The sequence below is a fragment of the Gorilla gorilla genome, chromosome 14, assembly GCF_029281585.2.
Source record: "Gorilla gorilla gorilla isolate KB3781 chromosome 14, NHGRI_mGorGor1-v2.1_pri, whole genome shotgun sequence".
In the NCBI taxonomy this organism is placed as follows: domain Eukaryota; kingdom Metazoa; phylum Chordata; class Mammalia; order Primates; family Hominidae; genus Gorilla; species Gorilla gorilla.
In genome coordinates, this window is record NC_073238.2 from 61,801,518 (window position 1) to 61,827,804 (window position 26,287).

The following is a 26,287-nucleotide window of genomic DNA, read 5'->3' on the forward strand; positions in this document are numbered from 1 at the left end:
AAGACAGAGTCTCACTCTGTCACCTAGGCTGGAGTACGGTGGCGTGATCATAGCTCACTCACTGCAGCCTTATACTCTTGAACTCAAGTGATCCTCCTCCCTCAGCCTCCTGAGTAGCTAGGACTACTGGTGCATGCCACCACACTTGGCTACTTTTGAAAAATTTTTGTAAGGATGGAATCTTGCTATGTTTCCCAGGCTGGCCTTGAACTCCTGGCCTCAAGTGGTCCTCCTGCCTTGGCCTTCCAGAGTGCTGGGATTGCAGACATGAGCCACCATGCCTGGTCAAGTAGCTGAGATATTTTATTGAGTACTTATTGAGGGTCAGACCATGCCAAGCACTTTATTTGGATTGGCTTTTATTAATCCTAATATCAGCTCTATGAAGTAGATGCGAATGTTTGCCCCTCATGTTGATGAGGACACTGAGAGGCAGGACAAGGCTGAGACTTGGTCAAGGATTTGAAGCTGGTGGGTGGCTGCATGGCATGTCCACAGTGAGTTACCTGACTCTGGTTCTAACCGGCTCCTCAGCTTGCGGTTTCTCAGGAACCTGAGCTCTCCTCATGACCTGAGGAATTTCAAAGGCTTTGAACGAAGCTTGGTGGAGTTCCCTGCATCTCTTATTGTCATCTCAAGGAGTGATACTGGAAGAGTTATATTCCTGGGCACTTCCTCTCTTTTGTGACGCTGTGGTGTGCTCCTCCTTATCCCTCTATTCATAGTAGATTTTAAGACATTGTTATTCACATAGCTCAACTTCTTCATGCTAGCCAAATCCTCTCTTCAAGGAATCCTTTTCTACTATTTTTCTTCCAAGCTGAAAACATATTTTCTTCTGAGAATTATACCTCCTCCCTACTCTCCTGTCCATGGTGTTTGGCATTTAAAATCAGCTGCTAATTTCTCTTGGTTAAATACAGAGCAATGGGATTGAACCTAAGGGAGGGAACCAGAATTTTCTCTATCTTTAGGGATATAGGGCCCCTGGATTTCACTACCATGAGGGTTAGTGGTCATATAAAGCTATTCACACTGTACCAAGCACAGTGTCAGGAACTCTGATAATCTAATGAAAGCTAGAGACATTCTTCCCAGAAAGTGAATTGTATGTGAATGCTCTCAAAGTTTTATATAACTACAGGAAAGCCCATGGACCCTAAAGGGCAAATCCTAGCCATGTTATCAAATAGATGTTCACTTAATAACAACTATCATTAATAGCTGACTGAAGAAATGATATGGCATCCATATGTATACAAGCATATTGGCATTTAACTAGGACCAAATAAGGCAGTTCCTTTTCTTATCAGAAGGAGGGGCACTAGACCAAGGGGCATACAAGTGAAAAGAGATTAGGATACCGTCAAGAACCACAGCGTTCCAACCCTAAGATAAGAGATAGTAATAAATGATTAGCGATAGGCATTTTGTAAACCATATTATAAACATACGACAATGCATGGATAGTAACCAAAGGTATTCTTCAAAGGGGAATGAGTCACTAACTAAAGTAGTTATCACAGTGCAAACTGTTGACCCAAGAGAGCAGCATGTGTCATGAATAAAAATGATAAGACTCTAAAGTACATAAGATTAGATCTACAGAGTAGACTGCCACAGAAACACATGCTTGGCTAAAGGTTTTCACATGTTTCTGGCAGAGAGGAATTGGAAGTTTGTATTACAGCACATACTTATACTAGGTTGTTTATATACATACATATACTCTGCTTAACTATATGCTGCTCTCATTCCATTGATTAGATGTTCTTGGTCTAAACTATAATAAAAACTGACATTTCTTGAGCATCTGATTTATTTCAGATAGTGTCATTCACTGTCTCACCTAATTTATATAACTTCTTAAAGTAAGCCTTATTATTTAAGTATATAGCTAGAACTATTTTTTTTTTTAAAAAAAGGTAGGATTTGAACTCAGTTTCAAATAACTGGTTCTTGCCACTATCCTTTGTTGCTGCACTTAAACTTTCTTTTTTGTAGTCTTCAAAAAGTGCTGGATTAAAAATTCTCCAGGTTTTCTTTGAAATGTCTAGGATGGACATACCCCAATTAACCACTGAAACAAAAATTCTGGTAGCTAGAGTAGGCAATGAAGATAAGGCATGCCTCTTACAGAAGATTAATTCCAGAGTTAGTTCCTATGGCAAAGCCTCTCTGTTCATCTCTCCAAATGTATCCACTACTTGCCCTATATTCATATTCTGCTATAGTCAGGCTGTTTATACAGCATTCCCTTAATATTTTTATTGAATCTGTAAAATTTTCCCCCACCTTTCTCTTTGTCCACGATGCTCATTATCCTGTATTCTTCTTGATCATACTCGCCACAGAAGTCCTCTTCACCACTTTCACACACAGTGATCATGTACCTATCGGCACTGTTTATCTGCATTTGCCCATTGGCCAAAAATACAAATCCCTTTTCATTGGTATTTGTCTCTTTCCTGATATGCATACTGTAGCTCTCCAATCAAATTGTCCATTTCTGAAGGGTGGTCTTAAATCTACTGCTTTTTCCAATGTCTTTCTGGTGTCTGTCTGGCTCTCAACAAGCCTTCAATTAAAGTCATAGGTTGATGATAGTGACCTATCACAGAGAGATGATGATGATCATAGTGACTCTGATGTTTGTGCTAACTGATATCTTAAGAACTAGTCTATCCACATAATCTAATGATATAAGTTAAAAAATAGGCCTGGTACGGTGGCTCACACCTGTGATCCCAGCACTTTGGGAGGCCAAGGCAGGTGGATCACAAGGTCAGGAGTTCGAGACCAGCCTTGCCAATATGGTGAAACTGCGTCTCTACTAAAAATACAAAAAATAGCCAGACGTGGCGGTGCATGCCTGTAATCCCAGCTACTCAGGAGGCTGAGGCAGGAAAAATCACTTGAACCCAGGAGGTGGAGGTTGCAGTGAGCCAAGATTGTGCCATTGCATTCCTGCCCGGGTGACAAAGTGAGACTCTGTCTTGGAAAAAAAAAAAAAAGTATAAGGCTAACATTTACTGAATACTTATTATATATTACAGACTGTTCTTATTTAGTCTTTTCCAAACCTCTATGAGTGATACAATTCTCATTTTAACGGGTGCAGAGAATCTGAGGAACTTGTCCCAAGGTCACACACAATAAGTGGCAGAGCCAAAACTCTGGCCATTCTGGCCCCAAATCCTTAGTCTTCATCACTTTGCTGAAACATCATGAGAGCAGAAGAACCTTGATAAGAAAGCCAGGTTGCCTCAGGCCCAGCACAGGTATGATGAACCAACAATTGCCACCTGGTGATGAAGATTTGCTTTACAGTCTCTCTAGTCACTGAGATTCAAATTGGTATTTTGAAAGCACAAACTTTCCAGGCAATCCTTAGTTAACACCCTAGTGTTTATGCCAATTTAGCTCTGGTTGTGTACTCAGGCACAACTTAATTTCACAAAATATCTTGCTCCTGATAAATATAGCCCTTTATAAGACAAGTCACATCCAAATGGAAGGAAAGGATACAGCATTCTAAAATATCAGCACTCTTACAGAGGTTTTTACAAAAGAAAGATACAATTAACAATATAAAATATCCTTTTTAAGAATACTGTCAGTGTGCAGGAAGAAGAAAAATAAAAAATAAAAAGATGCTGTAGATTCCAATTTTTTTTGGAGATAATGGAAAATTATCACCCTTTGTCTCCAGTAACCTTGACCAGCTTAGAAGAAATGTCAGCTTTAAGTTCAAGAGACCTCAGATACTTGGCTTCCCTGTATCTCATACATGTTCTTTGGGATGCAATTGGCTTTTCCTGGCTTTATTTTTTCAATTCTAATGAAAACAAGTTGAACATATTGCTGTAGAATAAATGCTAAACATTCTGTATTCCACTGTTTTCATTATGGTATATAATCATAACTATTAATCAAAAGCTCTGAACAATTAGAGACTAGATCTTCTGCAATTAAAAAAACACTAATGTTTAGTGATCTTTTGGCCATTTGGAAATTATGTCCTCTATTAGAATGAAGATAACTTTTAGAGAAACAGTATCGTTTACACGGCAGAAACATGCAGAATGATTTGCTCAAAAACGAAAAAGATTTTGCTTATTGCTTAATGTTTTGTCTATATTTTATTTTATTGTTTTCTATCATTTGTTATTTGACCCAGCCATCCCATTACTGGGTATATACCCAAAGGATTATAAATCATGCTGCTATAAAGACACATGCACACGTATGTTTATTGCGGCACTATTCACAATAGCAAAGACTTGGAACCAACCCAAATGCCCAACAATGATAGACCGGATTAAGAAAATGTGGCACATATACACCATGGAATACTATGCAGCCACAAAAAAGGGTGAGTTCATGTCCTTTGTAGGGACATGGATGAAGCTGGAAACCATCATTCTCAGCAAACTATCACAAGGACAAAAAAGCAAACACCGCATGTTCTCACTCATAGGTGGGAATTGAACAATCAGAACACATGGACACAGGAAGGGGAACATCACACTCTGGGGACTGTTGTGGGGTGGGGGAAGGGGGGAAGGATAGCTTTAGGAGATATACCTAATGCTAAATGACGAGTTAATGGGTGCAGCACACCAACATGGCACATGTATACATATGTAACTAACCTGCACATTGTGCACATGTACCCTAAAACTTAAAGTATAATAATAATTTAAAAAACAAAATAAAATAAAATGTAAAATCAACTGTAATTCAACTGCTTTCCATGCAGTTCCTCAGGACTCCTTAAACCTGTGATTCACTGGGCCACAGTCATTCATATAAGCTCAAAATAAACCTCTTTAAAATACCTTAAAAAAATAAAAAATAAAACAGATAAAAATCTAATTTAAATCTTCCCTGTCTCTACCTATGTAAACACTAGCAAGTTAGGGCACCTATGTCAGTCAAAAGTTTCAAAGCAATAGTCTACCATTGTCCCTAATTCCTAAAGACCCATTATTCTCACAAGCCACTCCAATAAACTGCTGTATAGCTTGATGAACATTATTTAGTCCTATTCTTATTGGACCTCTGTGATGCTTTTGGCACTGTTTAGCTCTCTCACCTTTTTAAAATCCTTTCTTCATTGGATACCTCTGGCTCATCTTGAATCTCTCGTATTCCTTTCCTGTCTTATTTGTGGGTTTCTCTTGTTTTTCTCATCCTTAATTTTTGGTGTTCGCCAAAGTTAGTTGTTGGTTCACAGCTTTTTGATGCTATTTACTCTTCCTGCATCTTAGGTGATCTCATGTAAATTTTTATCATTTGTATTACTACCTACATGCAAATGACTCCCAAAGCTACATTTCAATTCAAAGAATCCAATGTAAGAATATGTCCAAATGCATCTTATCTGTCCCATAAAAATATCAAACTCAATGTATACAAAACTTAATTTGTCATGCTTCCATCTAAACCTGCTCTCCCCTCATTTTCTCTATTTCAACTGGCATATTTCCACTGTCATATGCCCAGTCCCTCAAGCTAGAAACCAGAAAAGTCAGACAATTCCTTTGTCTTTTTCACACTCCGGATTAAATAAATATTTGGCCAATATTCCCTTACATGTAGGTCTCCAATCCATCCCCTCACCTTCAACATGGTCCCATCACTATACCATGTTTCAGATCCTTGTCTCTTGTCTGCACTGTAACAACCACCTCCCAAATTATTTCCCTCCTTCTAGTCTTATCACTTCTCCCAAGCTTTCAGAGAGACCTACCTAAAACACAAAGATGTCTCGTCCATGGCTCCCCATTCCTTCTAAGATAAGCAAAAAGTTCCATTGTTAAACCTATACTTTCTGGCCTCTTCATACCACTTGAGCTTCACTTTTGAGCATCTTTCTACCTTCTTCTTTAAGTCAACTCCATGTTCATCCTTGAGCCCTCTGTGCTGATCCTTTCCCTGAGTCCAGCTCAGGCACACCTCCTTCATTCCAATGAGTTAAACCTTTGCTATCCTTTTAAATATTATTCCATTGCCTCCTCTTCTAAAAAGTCTTCCCTGCCCTGTCAGCTGGCTATGTTAAACATCCATTCTCTATGTTCCTAGGAATGTCCGGGCATATCTCTATTACTGCATCTATCACATTATACTACATTTTAATATATTATAATGCATATATATCCATACATATTTATCTCTCTTTCTCCCTTTAGTCTTGAGGGCAGTCTCTGTGTAATATTCATCTTTGTATGCCCGATACCAAGCACAGTGACCAACATAGAGTAAGTTGTCAATAAAATGTTTGTTAAATGAATGAATTAATGAAAAATAGTTCTAAATTGCTATAGTTTTAATCATATACACTTGCATAAGATACTGTCACTTCTTCTACCCTATCTAGATACATTTTTCTCTGTTAAATCTTACAAGAAGAGATTTTCTTTCCAACCATCATCAAAATAAACTAATAAAAATATTGGCTAGAACATATTTATTAGGTGTCAGGCACTATGCTAAGTGCTTTATATTTATGTTCTTATTAATCTTTAAAAAACTCTAAGATAGGTCCTATTATTATTCTCACTTTACTTATAAGAGGTCAGAGGCTTAGAAAGATTAAGTTTCCCAAAGCCACACAATTAGGAGGATCATGAGGCTGGCATTCAACCCACATCATCTACTGTCTCTCATGGCATCATTTAACAACAACAACAACACAGAGTGGCTACACAGGCATTCATGGGAAGTAAGAAAAGTATTCAAAGATTATCTCTATATTGAGCCTTGAATATTGAGCAGAGGCTCCACTTGGAAACATAAACACACACACACACACACACACACACACACACACACACACACACATGCACACAGAAAAGAGCATCCCAGGCTGGCTGAAAAAATCTGTCCAGGCTAAAATTCAAGGAGGGAAGAATGTAAGAATGTGGAATGATCAGAGAAGTTGAAGAACCTCTGAACCATGGGATGTGGAAGGCTATTGACAGGGTAACAGGCTGAAGAGGTGAGTTGGTACAAGTCAGAGTGCTATGGATACTGTGCAGAGAAGTTTAGAATATTTTTAAATAGAGAACCAGTTTAGTAGTTAATGCCATCAGAAACATAACTTGTTCAGGAAAGTGAAGGATTTATTGAAATAAGAAGAGGTTATACAGACCAACACTTGTATTTTTTTGTATTTCTTTTCTTATCTTTCTATAGTTTAATATATTCATTGATAAGTACTTCAGATTGTATACATAAAATATTAAATCTATAACTATATAATATCATATATATGTGTCTCCAGCTGTATTTGAAATATCCAAGGCTATGAAAAACTTGTTTTCTATCTCTTTTGTTTATATCATAATGCCTCCCATGCTGCTCTGAACAAAGTAAGTGCTAAATAAATGCTCATTTAATAACTTAGGAGGATATCCTTGAAAATTAAGCTTTCTGGAAGGCATAGATTTACTGTTCTTAATCTTTCTTTGGAAGAGAACTGTTGAGATAAAAACACTTCTATGTTAAACATATAAAATTCAAATTTTGAATCAAGTATTGGTTTTCCAGGGGAAAAAATTACCATAACTTGAGATTACTGTAACTTTAAATATATAGTATATGTAAAAGTTAGACAAGGTGGTCACTACTCAGAAAGATGTGCTTTATTTTGTTTTCCAACTTCGACGTGGTATGGTTTTTAAAATGTATCTTCTGTGCTGGTTGCCTTTAAATAAGAAATTGTGTGTATGTGTGTGTGTGTGTGTGTGGTGTGTATGTGCACATGTGTCATGACACATGAGTAACAATGAGCTTGAAGGCTTTTGTACAGGGTGATGATGAATATTGATTGAATTCATGAACTGTTATCTATGAGCTGCTTCTCTGTTTTTTTAAAGGAATTGGGTATTAAGCAATGAGAGCTTTTAATGCTGAGTCCTATAATTATTGTGATGTCCTTTCTAACAGCTGTGTTCTCTATATGTGTATTTTTAGCGAAGTGATTATAAAAGCAGAACTACATGTCCTTCTGCCCAGAGTCCTCTCTACCTGCATCCATCAATTTTCCTGTCTTTTTCATCCGATAAACAGCTACCCCACTTACTTTGCAGTGAACTGTTGATTTTAAGGGATCTTATTTTAAATTGCTGGATATATTCACTCTCTTTTCTTAATAAGCATATGTCCTGGACAAGTGTTATATGGATATTTGAATTTTAATGGATATTCAATGTTTACATATGTCTTTCTCTATCTGGGATTGTGATGCCAGAGGATGTCAAGGTGTCATCAAATATTCTTAAAGGCCTTTGCCTCATCCCTCCCAATCTAATCACACTTATTCATTTCTCAAGCATTTATAGGACATCTATTATGCATAAGAAAATGATTACAGTCATGAGCCATTTCCTCTCTGTGTTTACACTGTAGCAAGCAAACTGAAATTATAATATATGGCAAATGCCACAACTAGATATCCACAAAGTATTAAGAAAGCCAAAAGGAGGGAACTTAGCACCAGTGGGAGGGTCAGAGACACCTACCTAGAGGAGAGGCCAAATGAGGAGAAAGCTTAGAAAATCTCACTGTTCTTAGTGCCCAAGGCCTTTAACCAACCCATCCTTCCCAAAGCTATTTCCAGGTCTTCCCATAAGCCAAATCAAGCAATTGCTTAATGTGAACATGAGAATCTGTCATCTTCAGTTCTTAACTAACTATATTATATTTTATTTTAAAAGAAAAGTTAACAATAGTCATCCAACAAGCATTCACCGAGCACCTATTGAGTGCCAGGTATTATGCTAAGTGTCTGGTAAATATAAATAAAGCATTGTTCCTATATTAAAGAAATGAAAAAAACCCTTAATTAGTAATTAATATATAAGTACAGTAATTAGAATTACATATATTGTGATTTGTAGGATCACAGAGAAAGTGGTTGCAACCCAGTAGCATTCAAAGTGGGGAATATGAGAAGTGAGAAGGCCAGCAAACACTCCATGCATGACACAACAGTTGAGTTGAATAGGTTGAGTAGGTTGAGTAAGTCACCCAATTAGAAGATGGTGGGGCTGGAATTTGAACTCACATCATCTGACTCAACTGTCTCTCTTGGTATCATTAAAAAATTATTGAGTGGTTACCTAGACGTTCATGGGAAGTCAGAAAGTCTTCACAGAAAAGGGTGTATACTGAGTAAATTAATAATCTCAGAAGTACAATAAGCTATAGAGATCCATAGCACATAAACTGTGATCAAAAAAGATTTTCCCAAAAAGCATAGCATGAATGAATCTTGAAGTCTGAGAAAATAATACCAGTTACGTGTAAAAGGGAGAGAGGGCATGTCAAAGAATAGTATTAACACTTGAGAGAACATGGAGGTATGACACACCTTTTTTTTTTTTTCAAGTTAAGAAAGTTTTCTTCTATCCCTAGTATTTCTGATGATTTTTAAGTTATAAATAATCATTGAAATTTATCAAATGACTATAACTCTTGAGGCAGTTGATACTATTATTCACTTTTAGTCCATTAATATGATTGATTTGATAGGTTTTTTACTTTTGAATTATTCTTGGATTCTTGGAATAAAACCTTCTTGATCATGATTTATTTATTTAAATGAACAGCAGATTCACTTATGTAAAATTTTATACAGAATTTTGAAATCCATATACTAAGACTATAATTTGTGTACGCGTCTGCATGTGCTGTTCTTAACATTTTTTAAAAATGAGTTTATAGAGTCTTCAAAAATTGATTGGGCATTTCCCCCTCTATTTTTCAGAAACAACTATAAAAATGTGAATTTTCTTTTGTCACTTTTTCCACTACCATTTCTTATTCTATGTATTTGCTTGTTTTTGTTTATTTTTTTTCTTCTTATTATGTTATCTCAGTAGTTCCCAGCCCGGGTTGTATATGAAAATCATCTGGGACATATATACATATATATTCTAATAGCTAGATTCTGCCTAGGTATGCTAACAGTTAAGTTAGAATCTCTAGAGTTGGTCAGGCACAGTGGTTCACGCCTGTAATCCCAGCACTTTGGGAGGCTGAGGCAGGCGGATCACCTGAGTTCAGGAGTTTGAGACCAGCCTGGCCAACATGGAGAAACCCCGTCTTTACTAAAAATGTAAAAACTACCTGGGCACAGTGGTGTGCACCTGTAGTCCCAACTACTTGGAGGCTGAGGCAGGAGAAACGCCTGAACCCAGGAGGTCACTATAAAATGTGAATTTTCTTTTGTCATTTTTTCCACTAGCATTGGAGTTGCAGTGGTTGCAGTGAGCCGAGATTGTGCCACTGCACTCTAGCCTGGGCAACAGAGCAGGACTCTGTCTCAAAACAAACAAACAAACAAACAAAAACAAAAACAAAAACAAAACTCTAGAGATAAAGCCTCATCTATTTTTTAAAAAAACACTATTTTTTAAATCTTTCCATCCAAAAGCACTATTGGATTAATGTATTCTTCTTCAGATAAAAAGCTGTTGGATGGATACATTTAATATTTTTCTGGTTTTTGTCATTCTTTTTTATGCTTTTATATAATGCTTCCTTTTTAAATAGAAAACCATTATTGTGCTTCATTGCACTTACACCATTTCATTTCTACAGTTATATGTGGGCTACTTGTGTCTTCTCCACTGGTGCCCTGCTTAATTAGAGGAGAACTTGTTGTGTCTATTTTATGTATTCTCATATATCTAGGGTCTAGCATAGTTCTAGGCAAGTAGTAGATCCTTTACAAATACTTGTTGAGCTGAAAGTTTTAACCATATATGAGCAAACAGTCTAAAAGTCTCTAAAAATTTACATGACTTTGATTATGCATTAAAACTTGGAGATAATCATACTATATTTTAAATCTGGTTGAACTCCCAGAAGGATTTTGAGATATTTGAATTACTTAAGTCTATAAAGTTTAAAATAAAGTCAAAGGTTTATATACAAGACCCAGCTGGATGCTGGCTGGACAAACATTGTCCTCTTTAGCCTTTGTTCTATTCCTTTACGGCAGTTACATGTGGACTGGACAGCCATGACCAACCCTGCACTAGAACTGCTGGGTCAGTTACACTTTAGAGCACAAGACACGCTTGGAGGGAATCCATTGCTGTCTCCATCAACATCACCATTCGATTTCATCTTTGAGTCGGAACCTCCTAACTTTAAGAAGGTACTGCTTGCCTAGAACTTTGCTAGATCCCAGATATATGAGGATTTCTGTTATTTTACCTTGAGACTCTCTAAAAGGGCAACAGAAACACTCAAAAATCTAAAACAGAAACCAGCATTTATAAATGGCCTTTTTTTTAAGAACAGGAAGTAGAATAGAAGAAAAATGTAAAGGAAGTTAAAAGAGCAGACTTTCAAATTATTTTTCATCTTGATGGGAAAGAAAAAATCCTCCCTGGGAGGTTTCTTGATATAGGAAGTGTGGATATTCTTGGCCTAATTCCTGTCTAGCACTTCTCTGCACTGTTCCTCTCTCCACCACACCTCCCCCAGCCCTCGGCTAAGGAGTGCTCATTTGCATAATTAAACTGCTTGACAGGGATGCTGAGAGAGTGGAACAAGGCATGCATGGAGCCAAGTATTCTTCAAATGCCATCCTTACCCACACCCCTACTACACAAGGGAAACTGCTAAACCATTTGAAGAGAAAAGGGAAGTTGCATATTGATATTCAAAATGTCTTTGGCACATGTTTTATGATATCAAAAAGTCTGTCAGGGACCTACTGGCCTGAGGACAGAAAGAAATGAAATACAGCCAAGGGGAAAATATGAGGATGAGTGAGAATGAAAATGGAAAATTTAAATGCATTTTGGAGCTCTTGGAGCTGATCAAAGCTGACCCTATGTACAGGAGGAGCTAATGCTCTCCATGGTAGGCAAGACATCATCCATAAGACTCTAGCCAGTAGAGGCACTCATTACCTTCAGGAAACTACTCCCAAGGTGTACACAAATTATCTGATGGTTGCTGATCTAATAAAAAGCATATACATCTGTGAGAAATAATTAAGATTTTGCGTATCCTCAGAGCACTGAGGAATAAGATGGAGGACTAATCCTGAGGAGGGGAGAATTCTGGAGGGACAGTAAGGGGGAAGTAAGTCTCAAGCAGGTGAAGTTCGACCTGAAAGAACACTGCAACATAATGCCTCAGGCACAAGTGTTGCTGTGGGAAGCAACAGAACTTTGCCTTCCTCAGTTTTGCCTTAGGCTAGCATTGCTAATGTTTCTAAATCACCAGATGTTTACTAGTAATGTTAGCAGGAGAAATTGGTTAAAATATTTGTGAGTTGAGACATGTGGATTTTGATATATTTTGGCTAAAGACTGAATAGGGTGTTAGCCCAAGGCAACAGAGCCCTTCTTGGTGGAAGTTATTGGGTTTTCCACCAACAACGCAGACTCAGCCCCAAGCATGCCCTGTGTCTTTCCTGAGCATCTCCTGCTGGCCAATGATCAGCAGTTTAATGTCCACCATGCAGTAGCATCTAACAGTAGTCATGCTGTTTAGGATGAACGTAAGCATCCAGGTGCCATTAGCCAAGCTAATGCCTCTCCTGCAGAATATAAGCATCATGACAGCAGATGCGTCATATGATTTGTTTATTGCTGTATTCCCAGTCCCTACACCAATGTCTATTATGTGGTCTGTCAGCACTAAATAAATATTTGATCAACAAATGAATGAATGAGCAAACAAGAAGCTGACGTGGAAGCAAAGTAGGGTGACCAAATCATCTAGGTTTTAAAACTGAAAGTCCTGCATCCTGGAACCACCTCAGGCCTTGGCAAAGCAGCAGCAGGGTAATTGATGAACCTAATGCCCAGCCAATCATATGGCTGAAGCTCATGGTATTGACATGAGAGTTTATCCCTCCAACAAATGTTTTCTGAGCATCTAGTATGTGCCAGACACTGCTCTAGGCACAGAGACGAAGGCAGTGAAGAAGACACACAAGTGCTTACTCAAATGGAGCTTACATTCCGGTGTGGCTGTCATTAAACACACAAACAGATATACACATATTACAATAATATAAAATCAGGAGGTGAGATTTTCTGTGGACAGCAATGAAACAGCATAAAAGATAGAGTGACGGCATGGGAACACTGTTTTGGATATGGTGGTCAGCACAGGTCTCCCTGGAAAAAAGTGTATAGGTCCTGAAGCGATTATGCTAGGTCTGTTGGAGAAATCAGACATTGTTATGATTTGAATTACCTTCTAAGGTTGTAGGCCAGGAAAAGCAGACCGTATGACTACTTCTCTTTAGTTGTTCATTTCTTTATTCATTCCCTTATTTTAAAAACACTTTTCTAAGTGTACACTATGTGCCAGGGGCTATGCCACATACTGGCATAGAAAGATGGCACTGTCTTACTCTTGTCCATCTATTCCACTAAAGAAAAGAGCCATTCCCCAATATTCTCAGGAGGTGTCTGAGGTTACACTCTGAACAGACTGCAACCCTGCAGCTTGACTCACTTCTATCAATGACATTGCTTGGGACCTCTTGCTGTTAAGTCCCACCTAGGAGGTTTGTCACTGCAACAATTACAGAGTTGAACAGTTAAAAGGACTCACAAAATTTTATAGGGTATATTTTACTAAAACCTTAATAAAGGTGAGGATATAGTACAGCAAGAAAATAAAGTGCAGACAAACATCAAAGAGGTCTGAGACTTCCAGGTAGTTTCTAGGGTCCTCTCTCAAAATAGCATGGGCTGCACTTCGTCTTTGAATTATTAACCACAAAGATATTTGCAAAGATACTTTGGTCTCAGGGAAGCCAAGGCACAAATTTACAGAGATCTTTTACATTTTATTGATGGTGCAACAAAATCAAGCTGCCTGTTAAACCAGTTAAACCAGGGACAAACCATAATGCTGTACATTTTCAGTAAACAATGCAGAGAAGGTAGCACAGTTTCATGCAGGGGAGTTTTGGACTTTCATCAGCATATTATAAATCACTAACAACTATTTTTCATCCTTATTTTAGCTGAAGGTCATTATTAGTGTTCCAGGAATCATCACAGTTAAGTATAGGGCTACCATACCAGATGCAAGTTAACTCAATCTTACATAGTTCCTAGTCCCTTTCAAGAAAGCCCCACACCTAGGCCAGTTTATCTTGCCTTTCTTTACTATTCCCAATTCCTAGCACATTCCCCAATGTACTGGAATTTTAGCTTTTCTGCCTTTGCCACTATGACTGCCACTGCCCACATGCTAAGCTGCAAAAAAAAAAAAAAAAAAAAAAAGTGAAACTCCATTTATGACCATCTTTTCTTCTCTACCAGTTCATAGCACCTAGATGCATGAATTTAAACACACGTATCACCTGATTACTCCTGAATTTACAGCTTCTGTCCATATCTGACTCTGCACTTAACAGTTCTGCTTAGAAATCTAGCAGGCATTCCCAACTTAACATGTTCAAAGTAAAACTCTTATTTTTCTCTCCAAGCCCTTTCCACTCCTAGGCATCTAATCTGGTTTGGTTTTATGTCCGCATCCAAATCTCATCTAGAATTGTAATCCCCATAATCCCCAGGTGTCAAGGGACAGTCCTGGTGAGAGGTGACTGGATCATGGGGGCTGTTTCCCCATGCTCTTCTCATGATGGTGATTTCTCATGAGTGTGAAGAAGGTTACTGCTTCCCCTTCTGCCATGATTGTTAAGTTTCCTGAGGCCTCCCTAGCCATGTGGAACTGTGAGTCAATTAAACCTCTTTCCTTTATAAATTACCCAGTGTTGGGTATTTATAGCAGTCTGAAAACGGACTAATACAGCATTCCCATCTTAGCATGTGGCATAAATTTTCATCCAGTTTATACATCTGTCATCTGGGGGATATACCGTTAATGATTCTTCATTCTTGGCTTTTCCTTCCAATCTGCACCCAAACATCAAGTCAATTAGCTTTACTTTTAGTGTGTGTGCCTGTGTGTGTGTGTGTGTGTGTGTGTGTGTGTGTGTGTGTGTGTGTGTAGTATTTCAATAGCTTTTGAGGTGTAAGTGGTTTTGGGCCACATGGATAGCTTTACTTTTAAAAATATTCCAATTTTGACCCCAGCATGCCACACACTTGAGTTTTACTTGCAGAATGCATGAAGAGGGCAAAGAGGGGGCCTGGGCCAGCTTAGGTAAGTCTGAGAACTGATTCCTGTGGGAAGTGAGAAGGGCTGAGGCTCAGAATGCTCAGAAACAAGGGACCAGGAAAAAGAACTCAGAGTGAGGACTGAGATGAGCATTTAGGGGCCCGGAAGCACATGGATTCTCAGTATCAAAATGAAGCATTCTGAAGTGCTAGCAACAAAAAAACCCTCAAAATTGAAGAAGCTTCTGCCTCATACAGGAAACCTGTGACGTAGTTCTTGCAGGGAAAATAAACTAAGAATAAGGCCACTTAAGGACTAGAAGAAGGAGGGAAAATCAACCTACCCAAAGTAAGATTGTGTAGAGTTGGGACAACGGCAGATTCTGGTATAGGAAGATAGTAGTTGGGTTTACTTTGTTTAAGGTGGGTAGAGGTCAGTCAAAAAGTAAAGTTCGTTCCTTAATGCCTGACATAACAATTAGAAAATTCTACTGGTAGATAATTCAAAGAGTAAACCTTATTTCAAAGCTTCTGCTTTGATAAGAGCTTTTAGAATTCAAAAGGTTTGCTGAATTTGACTTTCTGATACAGATGCAAATGAAACCAAAGAATTGTAGAAATCTAAATATACTACCTACATTAGGAACCACAATTGACACAGATAAACAAAGTCATTTTCTCATAAAAACACAATTCATGAGAATATTGCTAAACAGGCATTTAGCATCTTGCATCTTCAAAATAAGTCACTTAAGTATGTTTTTAGGATTGCCAATACCAGTGCTATTTGTAATGGTACCGAAAGATAACACATTGGCTAAAGTTGCCATCTCCCCTAAGAGGAGAATGTTCGTTTATCAATGAGGAGAGTAAAGAAAGATGGGGTGCAACCAAAAGGTGCAAAGCAATAGCAGCATCTTTTAATTAATCAAGACTCCACCAGTGGAAGCATCTTATTATTACTATTTTTTTTAAATAACACTAGCTAAAAGCACTCACTGGAGAAGTAGTTGCTGATGGGCCTTTCAGCCTTATAGGAAAGTGGTCCTGGAGTTTTATTTTGCATTCTACATAAACACAACTTTTGCAACAGAAAAGGGAAGATTAGACATTATTAAATTTAAATAAATAAAACTAAAGTAACTAAAATTTACTGTGTTGACCTTAAAAGTAAGCTTACAGAACTGTGATTTACTAACTACTCTAGTAACTTAAAATATTTTTTAAAGAGGATAATGATAACAAATATAACTTGATTATATTTACACTTTAAAATGTTTAGAGTAGGATAAGATATGGGCATTTTTAATGTGACAGTATTATATAAATGGTAATAAATACTCAGCTATAATAAAATTCTGTATGTGTGGGTGGGTTCATGAAGAAACATTAAAAAAAAAAGCCAAATTAACAAAATCTAAGTTGCAATTAAAAATCTGAGTTGCATGTAATCCAGCATATAAACAGAGCCAAAGACAAAAACCACGATTGTCTCAATAGATGCAGAAAAGGCCTTTGACAAAATTCAACGACCCATCATGCTAAAAACTCTCAATAAATTAGGTATTGATGGGACGTATTTCAAAATAATAAGAGCTATCTGTGACAAACCCACAGCCAATATCATACTGAATGGGCAAAAACTGGAAGCGTTCCCTTTGAAAACTGGCACAAGACAGGGATGCCCTCTCTCACCACTCCTATTCAACATAGTGTTGGAAGTTCTGGCCAGGGCAATTAGGCAGGAGAAGGAAATAAAGGGTATTCAATTAGGAAAACAGGAAGTCAAATTGTCCCTGTTTGCAGACGACATGATTGTATATCTAGAAAACCCCATTGTCTCAGTCCAAAATCTCCTTAAACTGATAAGCAACTTCAGCAAAGTCTCAGGATACAAAATCAACGTACAAAAATCACAAGCATTCTCATACACCAACAACAGACAAACAGAGAGCCAAATCATGAGTGAACTCCCATTCACAATTGCTTCAAAGAGAATAAAATACCTAGGAATACAACTTACAAGGGATGTGAAGGACCTCTTCAAGGAGAACTACAAACCACTGCTCAAGGAAATAAAAGAGGATACAAACAAATGGAAGAACATTCCATGCTCATGGATAGGAAGAATCAATATCGTGAAAATGGCCATACTGCCCAAGGTAATTTACAGATTCAATGCCATCCCCATAAAGCTACCAATGACTTTCTTCACAGAATTGGAAAAAACTACTTTAAAGTTCATATGGAACCAAAAAAGAGACCGCATCGCCAAGGCAATCCTAAGCCAAAAGAACAAAGCTGGAGGCATCACGCTACCTGACTTCAAACTATACTAACAAGGCTACAGTAACCAAAACAGCATGGTACTGGTACCAAAACAGAGATACAGATCAATGGAACACAACAGAGCCCTCAGAAATAATGCTGCATATCTACAACTATCTGATCTTTGACAAACCTGAGAAAAACAAGCAATGGGGAAAGGATTCCCTATTTAATAAATGGTGCTGGGAAAACTGGCTAGCCATATGTAGAAAGCTGAAACTGGATCCCTTCCTTACACCTTATACAAAAATCAATTCAAGATGGATTAAAGACTTAAACGTTAGACCTAAAACCATAAAAACCCTAGAAGAAAACCTAGGGCATTACCATTCAGGACATAGGTATGGGCAAGGACTTCATGTCTAAAACACCAAAAGCAATGGCAACAAAAGCCAAAATTGACAAATGGGATCTAATTAAACTAAAGAGCTTCTGCACAGCAAAAGAAACCACCATCAGAGTGAACAGGCAACCTACAAAATGGGAGAAAATTTTCACAACCTATTCATCTGACAAAGGGCTAATATCCAGAATCTATAATGAACTCAAACAAATTTACAAGAAAAAAACAAACAACCCCATCAAAAAGTGGGCGAAGGACATGAACAGACACTTCTCAAAAGAAGACATTTATGCAGCCAAAAAACACATGAAAAAATGCTCATCATCACTGGCCATCAGAGAAATGCAAATCAAAACCACAATGAGATACCATCTCACACCAGTTAGAATGGCAATCATTAAAAAGTCAGGAAACAACAGGTGCTGGAGAGGATGTGGAGAAATAGGAACACTTTTACACTGTTGGTGGGACTGTAAACTAGTTCAACCATTGTGGAAGTCAGTGTGGTGATTCCTCAGGGATCTAGAACTAGAAATACCATTTGACCCAGCCATCCCATTACTGGGTATATACCCAAAGGACTATAAATCATGCTGCTATAAAGACACATGCACACGTATGTTTATTGCGGCATTATTCACAATAGCAAAGACTTGGAACCAACCCAAATGTCCAACAATGATAGACTGGATTAAGAAAACGTGGCACATATACAACATGGAATACTATGCAGCCATAAAAAATGATGATTTCATGTCCTTTGTAGGGACATGGATGAAATTGGAAATCATCATTCTCAGTAAACTATTGCAAGAACAAAAAACCAAACCCCGCATATTCTCACTCATAGGTGGGAATTGAACAATGAGATCACGTGGACACAGGAAGGGGAATATCACACTCGGGACTGTGGTGGGGTGGGGGCAGGGGGGAGGGATAGCATTGGGAGATATACCTAATGCTAGATGGCGAGTTAGTGGGTGCAGCGCACCAGCATGGCACATGTATACATATGTAACTAACCTGCACAATGTGCACATGTACCCTAAAACTTAAAGTATAATAAAAAAAAATCTGAGTTGCTGTATATTTATATTTTATTGTTGATTTGTATGAAAATAAATATTAATTGGTAAAGAAGCCCACTAAGCCAAACTATCTAATGTGGTGAATCATAAATACTAAATTAAGGTGAATTTTAAATGCAACTTTACCACATATGCAATTTCATTTTCTCAGGTATTAATTAAAAATACAGTCTTTTCACACATACGTACTTTAGCTATATCGGAGGCTTAAATGTATTATGACACCACAACTAAAAATGAAGAGAACGGTTTCCCTGAGTCATGAGGCAGCCCGATGGTGCAGAATGAAATCATTTCAAATCAATCTCAGATGCTTTTCTGCCTCAAAGCAGAACACTACAAGCAAAGGATTAACTTAGAAGAGGCTACAGGCAGCATGGGTTAAGGACTCTTTCTATCTTAGCTTTGGCAACTTTTCTACATTTCAGAATTAAGTGACTCTTCTGTTACAGAAAAAAACTGCTTGGTCTTCAATTTAAAGAAATAAAGCAGAATTATTTAAATTCATAAGCAATCCTGTTTTGTTTTGTTTTTTCATTTAAGACCAGTTGAAAGTTTCATTGTACAAACTTTAAAGAAAAATTGAGGGAGAAAAGATACAGTTCTAGCTTTATTTATTATACATTCAGATCCCCTAGTGGAATAGACAGTTTTTTATTTGTCTTTGAGCTTCTGTGCTTGTAAATGTCTTTCAGAGAATGTACAGTCAACATTTCTTCATCCCAGACTGAGCCTGCATCTAAGCTGCCAAAGTAAGATGAAGTAGCGGAGCTTTTCATCTACATAATTCAGAACCCCATTAGTTTACCCTAACCTCCCTAACCTTCTAATTAAGCCAGGTGGATTTTTTTTTAGTCAGTTTTCCTTTCTAAAAAATTAAGTCCATTGACAAAACTGATTTTGGCAGAATGTGAGGAATATTAGAATCCTTCTATGCTCTCAAAAAGAATCTCAACTTTAGGAAATCTATCTTCAAAACCAGGATTATTTGGGTGTAAATTTAACATGGCAAAAGCATGATACCTTGAATCATTTCTCACATTCCTTGAAAATATTGAGTCATTTCAGCCATATCACTTTAATTTTAATTTAGTCTGAAAATAATATGCAATATTTTCTTGCATTAACTATAATAACTTTTTTGTTTTGTTTTTTGTTTTTTTTGAGTCTGGGTCTTGCTCTGTCTCTGAGGCTGGAGTGCAGTGGCATGATCCCCACTCACTGCAACATACACTTCCCCAGTTCAAGCAATTCTCCTGCTTCAGCCTCCCAAGAACCTGGGACCACGGGTGCGCACCACCACACCCGGCTAAGTTTTGTATTTTTAGTAGAGACGAGGTTTTGCCATGTTGGCCAGGGTGGTCTGAAACTCCCAACCTCAGGTAATCTGCGTGTCTCGGCCTCCAGAAGTGTTAAGATTCAGGCGTGAGCCACAGGCCCAGCCGTATTAACTGTAATACCTCTTAACAGAAACTTTTTCAAGAACACCCAAATATAAATATCCAGTGGCTTATTGGGATGATTTTGTATAAGAGATCCTACTGTCCTTCTGCTTTAAACTAGATAATTTGTGTTGTTTCTAAAGGGTTTGGAGTTTCAGAGCCCATACCTTTATTTCAGTTATGCCTTGCTGCTAAGTGTTCAGAAAATGTGAGAAGGCTAAAATACAACTTTGGAAAATAGGGGAGGAAACACCAAACCTTGTCATTATCTTTGTAGTAAAGAATTACACTCTCCTCCAGGAAGCCTAAACAAATAAACAGAAAACGTGCCAATTTGAAGCTGCAAGCTATTTTCTGTATCCACAACAAATGTTGAATTTACATTTAAGGCAGATAGTAGAAAAGTAATTTGACTGAGCCTAATTTAACCAAAAACAGTTTAAACAATCCCTGGGGAGGAAGATAATCACCATTAACCTAATGTTCATACATTAGACTGAGAAGTTAAGGGTTTTATTAAGTAATGTAAGTTGTGAAGTGTGAACCAGAGTTCTATAGCCTTTGGAGACATTTTGAGGGAGAAAAGTGTATCTTGACTATGAAAATACAGAGTGACTGTGCTGAAAATAGTTGCTCGGTCATAGGAAGCTGTGAGGGTTCTGGTGCATGCAAGTGTTTGTAGGAAAGCCAGAGGCATGAAAGGAAGCCACGAATGCATGTATCTCTCTTATGCTGGTAAAGAAACTAAAAATAAAATGGCTTTGGCCTGACTTGTGATAGACCCAAGCTAAACCCACAGTTATTTAATATTGGCCAACACAGAATGCTGTGATAATGGGCTATTATGTTTTGAAGTTACTGCCTTAAGGCCACAGAGCAAGGTCTTGCACAACTTTGGAAGGTGAATGGACTTCAAGAAGCTTTCCTGCACAGACCTCCCAAACTGGTAATGGTATATTGTACTTCTAAGCACTTAGGTAGTTCCTTCCTTCATTTAGAGCTACCTAAACTGGACTATAAGGAAGCAGTGCATGGGGCAGAGGAATACTTGCTCTTAGCCAGCATGGGATAAAGGACAGTATCCTGACTTATCTAGAAATCTGGTAAATACAGAAAATGGAACTTACAGTGTTGGGGGTCTTGCCATCCCCTTTTCTCCATGGAAGGGAACAGATTGGCCCTTCCTTCATATTCCCCTGCCAAGTGGTTTTATGGTGTGTGTAAACTCATAAAATTCATGCTACATATATGCAACCAGAGGGCTGAATGAGACATCGCCTGCATCACTTGCACTCAGATGCCAGTGTGACAGATAGCAGGACACTAAAGTGAATCTGAGGCTGATTCCCCCACTCCACAAGAAGATTGCCTGAAGAAATGTCCCCAAGAACCTGCTCCATGATTCTTGGTTGCTCAGCCTAATCAGAAATAGGACAAAAAAAAAAAAGGCTTCAAAGAGAATGGACAGGAGATGGGTGAAAATGTTCTTTGGAGACAGCTGTTGCCAACTTGTGAGTCACTCTCCCCCTTTCACAGGTGGGGATAGTGCTTCCTTCTAACCACAAGCCTAGTAAGGAGGGCTTCAACAGACCCTCAGATAGCTTCGACATTGCTTTGCCCTGGAAAATCTCGGGGCTGGGGGAAGCCTGGAGGACAGAGCCAGGAGGCTCGGCTGTGCCTGCACCTCACTGATCATGAAAACAAGTGATATGTGGTGTTTTTCTGGACCAGAAGTGAGTCTTGTAGAAAGAGTCCCATACAAAGATGTCTTGAGTCCTGCCCACTTAGAGGGGAGAGTAATTCTTAAAAAAATGAGGCTGTAAGTTTACCTTCAACATGCAGGACTAAGGGTGGGGCATTAGAGACTACCCAAAGTAGAGAAGTGTCCACTCAGGTTAGGGGAATTGCAGCATCCATTGATAGTCAAATTGAGTGGTTGGCCAGGCCTTCCTCACCAGTGGAATCAGTGGCCAAGACCAGTGAGCAGAAAACCACCCAGCCAGGAAGGAATTGTCTTGCCCCTTTACCTTTATTCCCTGCCCAAGCATGGACCTTGGAGAAGTCCTAAAGAAAGACAAGCACAGAGGAGAAGGGAAAACAGGTGGAGAAGAGACAGCCATAGGGTTATGCCACCATCCCTACCCACGGGTTCACAACCAGAGGAATGTCAAACTGCAGAAGGGAAGAGACTTCACACTAAGTTGTTTGGCCATTCATGCTGCCATGAACTGAAGCTGTGTTTGCCACTTAAAGTAACCAAAGACCACTTAAGGGTGAGTGGAAAAGCCAGTGAAAACTGTCAGATCTTTCATGGGGGCAGGAGAAAATTACCCCCATAAAAGAAAGTTTAGGACAGTAGGTTTGAGAAAGGAATATATTGATAACAATCCATAAGCTTTGTTTCTTCTGTTTACGTTTTAAGTGAGGAAAGTTTGGGGAAATAGCTCTTCATCAGAGCTTCGTGTTATGGTGACCTACGGGGATGACCTTATGTGACCATGACACAAAGCTCTGATGAAGAACACATGTGCCCAGATTTAATCCTGGACTTCCCAAATTGCCAGTCTGTGGTGGAGTCTCAGCAAGTGTAGTTTTGGGGAAAAAAATGCCAGGGAATTCTGATGCTTACCCTTGATGATAAATAATTCACTTGCATAAATCCATGGATTGTAGGCCAATAACAACAAGTCATTACAACAGAATAGGTTTGGGGAAGAATGTGACTACTTTTTTGAGTCAGAATTAATTTTGAGCTAGATGAGTCACATTGTGTAGTATTTCTTATATTTCTGTGAGGCTTGCTAGCTAATGCCAAAGGAGTAATAGCTAATGCGCCTAAAGAGCAATTTGTATGCAAATGTTGGTAGCAGAAGGTAGTTGACTTGGGGAACACTAAATTATTGAAGCAGGGAAGGGGGCATTCAGTGATAAGAATGCAGTTCTGCTCTTGTATGAAGACCATGGCTGGGAGAGGCCTTTGAACATCACCACCGAGTTTCTGAAACTCTAATACCTCCAGCTCCTTCACTTGGAATAAATGCTAGGCAGCTAGAAGTGCATAAAATCTTAAGCAGTCTTCATTTCAAATTCAAATTCAAATTCAACATAGCAAATTACAGTTAAGAAGGTTGAGAGGAAAAAATTAATGATTTAAATTTTATGGGGTTGCTAGAATCAGTCTACTCCCTTCAGAGCATCTTTTGAGTTCATACCTATTTTGTGATTGGGTCAGCACAATTTGTAACTACATTCAACAGCACATGTAGATGTGACAAAATCAGGCTTATATTAACATTTTTGTGGTAAGAGAGACAGAACCTACTATACAGAAATGAATCTTTTTTTCCTACTGTAAGTATATTTGTGAATTTAGTTGTGAGTTCCTTTAGTATAGAAAGCAATCACCATAATTTCTTCAGAGCTTTACCCTTTCCAAAATGTTCTTAGAGAAAATATCACATTTTTCACTCATCAATGCAAAGAAGCAGCTAGGACAAGTACCAAAACTCAACCAAATAGCCTACCAACTGAAGGGAGCTAAATACTCTAAATGACTAAGTCCAACTGTTGCTCTTCTCCTGGATGCTGTAGACAGGCAGAGAGCAACTACATTGTTTTATATATACAAATAATACATCAAATTTATACATAACAAAAAATCAGGTTAACTTGCTGCCATTTCAGAAGCATGCCTTACCCAGACAGGAGCCTTGTGTGAGCCACAGAAAGTATTATCATAAAGTAGCTCCAGATGTCAAGCACCAAGACCACTACAGACCTCTATGGGTCAATTTTCTACAGGTGTGTGTGACCTTAAACCAGCCTACCAAGGGTAGAATTTCTCTCTTTTATGGCTTGTCATCAACTGTTTTCAGCTCAACAGCTGAGTTGTCAAGGATGAACAAACTTCTGAGAATTTAAAGAAGTCAGTTTTTTCTCACGATTAACAAGCACCTGCCCTCATAGTCAAAGATGATGTGGAAATGGCAAGAATGATCAAAAGCCAAGACAGAACATCCAAACCTCACTTAAACTGCACATCACAAGTTGCATAATTCTAGAATTCTCAATTACAAACTGAGAGAAAATAGCCATGAGATCAAATTTAAAACCTCCCCATGTAAGCCCATATGAAATCAAATTAGTAAACCTCCCACAACTCATTTGTCTTCCCATATTTCTGTCTATATTTATTGAAATGTTTCATAGACTCTGCTAGTCACAACTCAGAGTTCTAAATAAGGAAAGAGCATCTGGTTTGAGCCCTGATTCCACAGAGTAGCCATGTGACTTTGGTCAAAGCCACTAAACTTCTACTTCCACTCATCTTCTTTTTGACATCTGTAAAACTGCAATAATACCAGCTACCTTGTTCACCTTATGAGTTTATGGTTAAGATCACATGGGCTGATATATAAAATATGTGAAGCTATTTGATGAACTGCAGACCACTCTACAAATTGCAAATTGTATTATCTGCAAGAGGTCCCGCTCACTTAGGCAGCACATGATACAACACGTTTTGGTCTTCACCATTGCTGTTTGGAGCCCTTGTCCTTGAGATTCACATTTCTCCCACCATTGCTTACTTTTGAGCCTTCTTTTGCACTGACCTGGCCCTCAACTTTCTAGGCACTGTCTCCTATTTCTGACCTTGATGACAGAGGTGACTTACCAGTGTTGACTCTTGGCAAACATCCTACCCAAGTCCTGGTCCCCAGGGCTCCATCCTAGTGTGGGCGAGTCTGCTAGTGCTCCTCCTAGGATATGCTCCTGAAAAAGGAAAAATACATTTCTTTTTTCACCTCTCTATTCCCATGCCCATTTCCCGGGTTCTGGCAAAGTGAGTGACTAAGGACAAAAGACAATCCTGTCAGACACCAAAGGATAAAGGGAGCTGGCCCACTCTCCACAAGCAGACAGCACTGAGATAACCATGAATCAGCATGTCACAGAGGCACATGTGATTGCTTCCCAGACGTGGTGTGAATCAGGGGACAAAGAACCCCTTCCCCTCTTTCTAGGGCAGATCATCTTCCTATGGCCAGGAAACAGAACACAGCTCACCGTCCTGTGCGTTCTAACCCTTTGTGCTGATGAGTTCCTTAACAAAAATAGGTATCACAAAAGTTCGGAGAGACTAGGCTGTCTCTTTGTCCTCACTTTAAGGCAAAGATTCAGAGGCACACTATTAGTTATGACACATAGGACAAATCCTTGACAGAATTCTTGAAACTCCGCAGTACGATTTTTAAAATTCCCACAAGAGATGGAATGAAAGAAAAAAAAAATATGATGTATGAGGAGCATGAGTGCGCCAGGCACTGCGGATGGAGCTTTACAATGTGCCGTTGAATGTTCTCACTGGCTTTTTAAGTCAGCTTATGGACACCTGCCATATGTGGCTGCCCAATATGTTATAAACACCCTCCATACATTTTCATAGTTTCCCATGTTATCAATTTTGTCTGTCACTGGCATAATCAATTCAGGAAAACTGACCACTCCAGCCTCTCTTTCAACTGTGGTGCAGGCAGATGACCTCAGTCAGGTCCACCAATCAGATGTACCTTCATGAGTCTTCCATTTGGAAGTGAGTGATATGAGTGTGCAGGCTTTTGGGGGCATTTATATTGCTGACATGGGTGATGGTAGAAAAGTCCAGCTTTGGAAATGGTAATAACAGTTCCAGGAAGATCAAGTTCATAGCAGCTGGATTCTAGCAGGCAGGTGGAAACAGCACCAGCAGGGTCCTCATGGTGTCACTCCTGTAGCCTGGTTTTCATTATGGTTTTGGAAAGCTTAGCTTTGAGTCTATTTCTCTAGCTCTCCCAGCAATTTCTGAGCTACTGAATATACTTTAAGAAATTCACTTTGTGAGTATGAGAAAACTGACTTATGGAGGCCAAGCCACAAAGGTCACACAGCTAGTCAGAGATGAGATGAGATGAAAATGAAAAAAAAATC

General features: G+C 38.6%; 1 long non-coding RNA gene across 1 annotated transcript in view; it reads right to left on the bottom strand.

Moving 5' to 3' along the window:
- Nucleotides 1–26,287, bottom strand: part of LOC129526235 (uncharacterized) — a 272,494-nt gene that overhangs the window by 145,845 nt on the left and 100,362 nt on the right. Inside the window, exon 3 of the long non-coding RNA XR_008670834.2 lies at nucleotides 24,996–25,093. This is a non-coding gene — a long non-coding RNA (uncharacterized lncRNA). The remainder of the gene's footprint in view (nucleotides 1–24,995; nucleotides 25,094–26,287) is intronic.